Source organism: Anopheles aquasalis, chromosome 3 (genome assembly GCF_943734665.1).
Source record: "Anopheles aquasalis chromosome 3, idAnoAquaMG_Q_19, whole genome shotgun sequence".
Taxonomy (NCBI): Eukaryota; Metazoa; Arthropoda; class Insecta; order Diptera; family Culicidae; genus Anopheles; species Anopheles aquasalis.
Window position 1 is genome coordinate 45,589,064 of NC_064878.1, and position 7,500 is coordinate 45,596,563.

The 7,500-nt window shown below is 45.1% G+C and overlaps 3 protein-coding genes across 6 annotated transcripts in view; all 3 read left to right on the top strand.

The window, feature by feature from the left end:
* The window catches only part of LOC126577296 (uncharacterized WD repeat-containing protein alr3466-like), a 16,452-nt gene extending 11,094 nt beyond the window's left edge, over window positions 1–5,358 (top strand). The window contains 1 exon segment of the mRNA XM_050238805.1: window positions 1–5,358. This exon segment is cut by the window's left edge and continues 2,993 nt beyond it. The gene's annotated coding sequence lies outside the window, so the exon portion shown is untranslated.
* Window positions 1–7,500, top strand: part of LOC126577262 (putative mediator of RNA polymerase II transcription subunit 12) — a 222,942-nt gene that overhangs the window by 154,479 nt on the left and 60,963 nt on the right. The window lies entirely within an intron of this gene.
* Window positions 6,687–7,500, top strand: part of LOC126577287 (guanine nucleotide-binding protein subunit beta-1) — a 5,140-nt gene continuing 4,326 nt past the window's right edge. Inside the window, exon 1 of one of the 4 annotated variants that reach the window (XM_050238789.1) lies at window positions 6,687–6,962. The gene's annotated coding sequence lies outside the window, so the exon portion shown is untranslated. Of the gene's footprint in view, window positions 6,963–7,163; window positions 7,260–7,500 lie in introns of those variants that run through there. The other 3 variants (XM_050238792.1, XM_050238794.1, XM_050238791.1) reach the window with 3 other exon arrangements.

Sequence of the window (7,500 nt, forward strand, 5' to 3'; positions counted from 1 at the left end):
AGTTTACTGTTAAATCGTTAACAACCAGAGTAACGAGTATTTTTATATACCCCTTCCATTCTCCTGCACATCGCACGCACGGTATTTCCATGAGCGGGAGTGTCCGTTCGTTTTTGCTTTGCTCCTTGCTCTTGTTCACGACGGCGTTGTCGGGACAGACACTGGCGGATCCCGTTCCTGAGTGGTTCTGTGCTGGAAAATGCTCAAGTTCTAGCTCAGCACACGCTAAAGGACCATGGGCTACGCTGGTGCCTCCATTGGCATCGATTTGAACAGAAGACATGCTCAGGAACTGCTCTCGCTCAGCTAGACTCAGTTCCTGGTTTGTGGCAGTGAAGCATTTGACTTTTGCTTCGTAGCATTCTACTCCTATTCCTCTTTGGGACCAGCTTTGTGAGATTCACCCTCGATGTATGTCACTCGATGTATGTCACCCCCCCCCTCGATGTCACTCAGATCCCGATTTGTTTCTTGTCGATTATGACATGAACAGGATACGAAAACGGACGCGCACCAACGGGTGTAGGTCCTTGTCCAATGCGGAACCACTTCTTTTTTAAATCCAACTATAAAACAAAATAGAATACCAATGGGAACCACATAATACTTATACACATCCACACAAACACAACACCGTATACACTCTTCGCACCTTCCTAGTACTAGGGATGGCGAAACAAATTCCCTTGAAAATAGCACAAATAACCTTAGATACGCCGTACGGACGAACTAAGAATCCAAAGTGAGGCTACTACCACGACGCAAGAGGTGGGACCTAAGCCTTTTGAAACCTTTGTGGCAGAGTGTATTCCACGTTGTGTAGGGGCAATAAATACAAACTAAAAAAGAAAGGGAACCAACCAACCTATCCTCCAACAGAAACGACGCCATTCTCGAGAGCCATATGGTCAGACATTCATTCATTGCCATAACTAGCCATAACTAAGTTACCCGTTTATAGACGTTCCTCTCTTAGCAACGTCGTCCCTCAATTGTTTCCTTAACCATTGCCTACTACTACGACTAAGCTATTGTCGAACAAAACACTCAGTTGTCGGAGATTTAATGACGTTTCTTTCCACATGTTGTGTTATCAAATTGTTAAGCTCCCAACGAGCACAAACGTGTGCTTTCGTTATTGTGATTATGTTGTGCTAATTATAGGATATAAGTTAAATTATCTCTCCCCCCCCCCCCCCCCTTTTTTGCCCATTCAGTGTTCGCTTGATCTCGGACCCGATTAAAGGTTCGACATTTCCCATTCTCCCTTTCCCACCAGCATGTTCACCACATTCGCGATCATTCATTGTGAGTGTGTTTTTCATTTTCCTTTTCCGGCTGTGACCACATGTGTCTGTATGAGCTTTCATACCGAATAACTCTGGAAGTTGTAGTTGCGGGCAAATCGAAATATACAAGCGGTAGCGGAAGGAATAAAGTTGAAAACCGATCCGAAAGTCCGGGGTAATTCTGTGGCGTAAGTGGGGTGTGGTGTGGGGGGCTGAACGGAACTCGCCTCTCTCCCGTCGTTTGATCCATCGCGTATGTCATTGGGCTCAGATGTCAGATCTTGGATCACTCGCTCGGGTGGTTTGACGCTGGGTTTCGTTCATTAGGAACCGCATTTTCCTTCCTTGTCGGACCGGAGAAGAAACGGTTGCGCACCAAACATCCCCCTATCGCTTGAATGCAAAATAAGGGGCTCATTTTCAATCGATAGGCGGGATGTGCAGGATGCGAAGAGCCGTGGAGTGGGAGTAGGCAATATTAGAGCGTAAACAGGTGACGATCACGTAAGCTAACGATCGCGTAGCTTGGTAGCTTGCCGTGGAATCCGCGGAGCGACTATCTTGGGCGGCTCACTCGAGAAGTCTTACCTTTGCGGATTCCACCGAGTCACTACTTTACGATCGTTGGGCGCTCAACGTAGGAAATGAAACGTAGGAGTGAAGCTACTTGGACCGACGAATAAGCGACAGATGAAGCTAATGAATCTAATAACGAAAAGTGTTTCTAATCACCGGCAAGGAAGGAATATACTCTATTGCGGATCAAACCATGCCTCCGCGCCCCACTCGTGAATGAATTTTGTTTTTTGGTGTGCTTCTACTTTGATGTAAAAAAAAAAGAAAGGAAATCGTAGGCTCACCACCGCCACACTGCTTCTGGTGTCCCAAAAAGGCAACTGGTGCCTCGTCCGAGAGAGAGGGTGGACGATACCAGTTGAGCCGTTAACGATTAAGTTAGATAACGCAGGATTGTGTTTCGTAGGTTTTTGGTGTATCAAACTAATCAAAAAGGGTGGTCGAGAATGAAGCATAGCTACAAATAGCGTCATGAGGCGATCGACTTGCTGCCGATCGATTGCGATGAGCGGTAATGATCGATAAACTCGGAATCATCACATTAAAGAGAAACCCATTACTGGAACCAAAAACACACATCATACAAAAGCATACAGCATAATACCATAGTAGACGCACAGTGACATTACAAAACAGAAAGCAAAAATCTAGAGTAAAAAAAACTTGTAGCATTACCGGAAATATCCCTCTCTCGGTCTCTTCTGCCACAACTCACCCATGAACGACATGATTGAACCAACAGCTGTCTAATGCAAGAAACATAGAATGAGAGAAAAAAGGAATAGAAGAAAGAAAAGGATAAAACGCTACACACTGCCTAATTTCACATAGTCTCAAGAAAAAATGAACAAATAAAAGAACCACTCGCAATGTTAATTATAGTGGCGCGAAATACAAATGGGAATGAACAAAACTACCGCCCATTCGAAACATAATGGGCCCTTAAACCCTATGAGACAGCTAGCCGGAATGAAAACTTGAACTAAAAAAATGTGCTAGGAAAGCAAAAAGGAGAAAGCGATCAAGCAGCAGAGAAAAAAAAACAATAACTGTGTACCAAAAACTAGATGAACAAATGAGAATAAGAAAACGAAAAAACGGGGGAGGTAAAAAAAGAATTTAATTAAACAAAAACCAGCATATGTGGGGAGGTTTGTGCGGGGGGCGGCGAAAACCAACTGTAAGTTAGTGCACAAAAGAAACAACAAATCGAGAACAAAAGAAAACAATCGACACGCACAGAGGAGAATGGAGGAGCTGCGATAACAAATGGGCCGCACAAAGATATCAGGCACAAGGCGACACACATACACAAGAGTGCACAAACAAGAAGAAAAAAATACAAACACTCCGAAGAATTGTCCCGGACAATGCTTAACCATTCTAATTTTACGTACAACAATGAACGGAAATAGTTTCCTTGGAAATGTGTTATGTTTAACTCGATTGCGGATATGGCCATCCGGGGGAGATGGGAATTTGATGCTGCGGCAGTGCGCGCACGCGCGCGCGGATCGGAAGCGAACCCTTTCGGTGCATAATCATAGTTGTAGCTTGTATCTTATATCCAAATGAAACAACCCTTCCGAAGTGACCACGAAAGGCTTCCTGCTCCGAATCTGTGGCTTGGCGACCGGATGGTGGCTTCGGAGTGGCTGCATCCCGTCGGTGACGGCAGCACTAGGGGCCGTGCATCTAGGGGCTTATGCTGGTCTTTGCGGTGATTGACTCGATCACGGTCGTCCTTGGCCTGGACGGTCGAGTAGTCACCGGAGAGACTGGTTTTTAGTATGCACTGCCCGTTGTCATACGCCCTGGCAGCCATTCGGCATCCGGTCGCCGGAAAACATCAGTTCCCCACATCAACCCATCAATCAGACGCCAGCCAAGGGAACAACGGCGCTACCGGCGTCACGAACACGAAGAGTGCTGTACTAATCAAACTACAGCGGAGCTTCGCGACCGGAACACACGGCACAGTGTTTTCCTGTTTCACTCCCGTTTCCCGTTTGTTTTGAATACTATTTATAATCGGCGTGTTTTGAGCTCCCCGGTTTTGCAGCTTTTCCTTTGGGCCAACAACCAAACGGGGCTTGGGGCCCTTCCCGTTCTCACCCAACACATGATTCACACATCATATCGAGCAACAAACTAATGCTGGGAGATATCAAATGGTGTAATCCAGGTTTTTATGCTTTTAATGCGACAAGGAAACCATTAAATAGGATGGTTAGATGAACCAATACACACGCGGCTACGGGAGCGAATCGGCGAAATACAACAAAAGAAAAAAAGAAGTAAAACCACTATTTCTATCTTGCCGTATAGAAAGCGGAGAATGGAAAAGAGCCTTTTTTGAGCCTAGCGTGGGAAGCGGATGTCCTTCGAATGGTTAAAAGTGTGGAATACAAACAAACCAAACGAAAGCAAAGAAAAGAAACATTCAAACCCTTCAAAAGCACCAGGCGAAAGGGCGTACCAAAGGGCACCGCTTGGGGTGCATTGTAATGTCAGCATACCTAGCGATATCTGAGAACAAAGTCACCCGCGAATCCAACCGAACGCCTGCAGTAAAAATGCAAAAGTGTTTCTTTGGTGAGGCTTTTTTGAGGAGTTGGGAGTTTGTGTCCCTGTGCGTTACATGGCGCTAGTGACACACATTAGTGCCGTTTATGTTGGACAATTATTCAACTGCAAACAATAGCAACACTAGCTGTAATTGATGCTATAATTTTGAGACCCATGACGGAGTTATGTTCTACACTCCGAATCCGTTTCCTGTGACGAAAGCTTGTGTTCGTTTGGTTTCGCATTCCATCATGACATTATGGTGAAACATTATGCCGTGGGATCAACACCGGGCACAATAGTTTCCAGCATAAACCAACAAACCCACTCATCTGACATCTGACCAATAAATGTACCCACTAGCACACGGAAAACCATCGGCACAAAATCCGGGAGGCGGAGCGCCAAACAGCACGATGGAACAGCGTTCGGGAAAATGGAAACAGGAAGAAAACTCATTAGTAGGGCCCCTCCCTGCGGTGGTGGGGCAGGTAAAACGAAGTAGAAAACCAAAACCAAAACTGCAGTAGTAGCTGACAATGGGCTAGGCGAGGGGAGAAATGGAATAAATGATAACAAGCCAGAAATGTTCAATAACAACTAAGCGTAATGTGCGAGCAGTTGGGCAAAAAATAAAGGGAAGAACAAAATGAAAAGAACGATGTTCGATGGTAGGGAGAGTGAAACTTACAAAAAAAAAACGAGAGGTTAAGAGGTAAGCCGCAGCAGAAGATACGGGATGGAAGGAGGAAAATCACCATTTTTACACATTTTGAGATATCGAAAATATTACACACGCGACCGGTCGGCGAGCGCTGGGGGCGACAAAATAGGTGGTTGAAAAGCCGTGGAGCAGCCGCGGAGGGGTAAAGCAAACAAAAAAAAAAATAAAATAAAAAATATTGGTCACGCTGATCGGAAGACGCGAAAACTGTAGCTGCGAAAGGATTGCGAGCAAACGGGCGGAAACAAGAAGAAAGAAAAACCAAACAAACAAACGACAGTAAAAGTGCGCTGAAGTCGAGGAAGTAAACAAAATATAGTCTATAAGAAAGTGAAGAAAGGAAAAATAAAAATAATGAAAAATGGTATAGAAATACAATTAACTTATTATGAATAACAAGAAAAATACATTATTAAGAACAAAACAAAACAAAAATCACGGTCTTGTGTGCATTGCTTTCTTCTTGTTTAATCTGTTTCCTCTCTGACGGTGACATCCGAAGAAAGCACCGTGGTGGCTGTTTCCTGGTGGAGATCACCCTCTTTTTTAGGTTTCTAGCTACAGTCAAGTCTTGCATTCGGGTAAACAAGTATGGATTTTTGTTGCAATTTAATCTCTATCCTAATATGCTAGCCAAGCATTAGAATGACTGCACATTTGCTTTGTATATTGATCTCAGTTTAAAAAAGGGACTGATCCTCGCAATCGATTCCAGTCTCTGCATTTCGAATTGCACGTGTTAACGGAAAAGATTACTTTTTGGTAAAGATTATCGGGATAGATTTTTCTTGGCTTAATTTTTAAGATTTCCTCGTTTAAATAAACATCCTCATTCGCTCCATAACACTTAAGAAAGCTGCATGTTGCTTTAATAAGTAATTCAAGCGTAAATACAACGGATTTCTTTTAACCTACTCTTCCTCATTGTTTGGTGTAATGTTCGGTATTCATCTCTTAATGTATTCAAGTGATTCAAAATTATGCGCTTTTCATTCCTGCCTGCATCAATTGATCCCGTTGCTCAAAACGATAAAAGATGAAATAAATGGTATACGATGTTCCTCCGCGATTCCACATTCTTGGTTAATATTTAAATCTTCTCTGCATCCTGACAATGCTCCCAGGAATGTTTTTTTCTTAAGTGATCGCGATTGCTTGCCGCATATCCACTACAACACAATACGTTTCTAAGCACTGCGCTTTTTATATTTGATCATAAGTAAGAAATTTCTGCTACAACATCTAAACTCGCATGCAAACGCTACATCGAAGTACAGTTTTTTCCAATTTCCCTTGTATCGCTTTTCCACCGGGACCTCCGGAGGGGGCCCATGAGCAGCCAAAATGGCACTGGCCATCAGTGCGCATGCGGTCCGACTTCTCACACATAGCGCGGCAACGACGAGAGGAGCATAACTCGCTCGCGAGATGAATTTTCCATCCGTCAGCAGCAGCAGCAGCAGTGGCAGCAGGAAAAAAGGGAAAATCTATCACCCTGTCTTCACCTGGCGTTCCTGGCTCTCACGCCCAAACAACTGAGCGAGCAGTGCGTGCGAAAGGATACGCTAGCATCGCTCTATCGCCTGCTACGAGCTAAAGAGAGTGCGAGTGCGAGCGCGAGCGCCGGAAAATGAGAGCACTAGGGTAGCACCGCTGAGAGGCAAAAGTGTGTGCAAAGTGTCATCATCGTCGTGAAAGTTGGGAAAATTCTCTATGTCGTCCCGTCGTCGTCGTCACGGCTTTCGTCACGCGCTGTTCCATCGAGCGATTTTAACGCGTCCCGTTTGAACCCCGGTGCGGGAAAAGTGAGTTTTCCGATCCGTTGTGACGGTATCTTGTGGTGAAAAAGGGTTTCGATCGTGATTTTGTCGGCTACGTATGTGGTAGCAGCAGCACTCGTGTGTGAAAATTAGTTCCTCCCAGTTTGGTGGCAACCCACCCCCACTACCTTCTCGTAGTCAGTTGCCGCAACAGGGCACAGGATTCCAAGCGGAAGAACATGTCCAGAGAGTGGTGGTCTGCCTGTAACTTGATCCTGTGTGTCGGCCATTACCTTCGCTTTCGCTTTTTTCCAACGGCAGTTTTTTCTACGTGTTTAAAAGGTGTTCGGTGTCCCATGGTGGAATTCGATTTTCCTCCATTTTTCCATTCGATTCGGGAGTTCTTCTCTTTACGCCCTTTTGTTCGATAAGTGCACGAAAGGGAACGAAAAAAAATTGTCCAGACGATCTTTTCGGTTTCGGTCGTCCTCCCTCTGGTCGAGTTCCCTTCCCTTTTCCCTTTACTATTGGCTCCCTCTGGCCCCACTGGCGCCCTCGTCGAGTGTTGCCTTCACACCCAAAG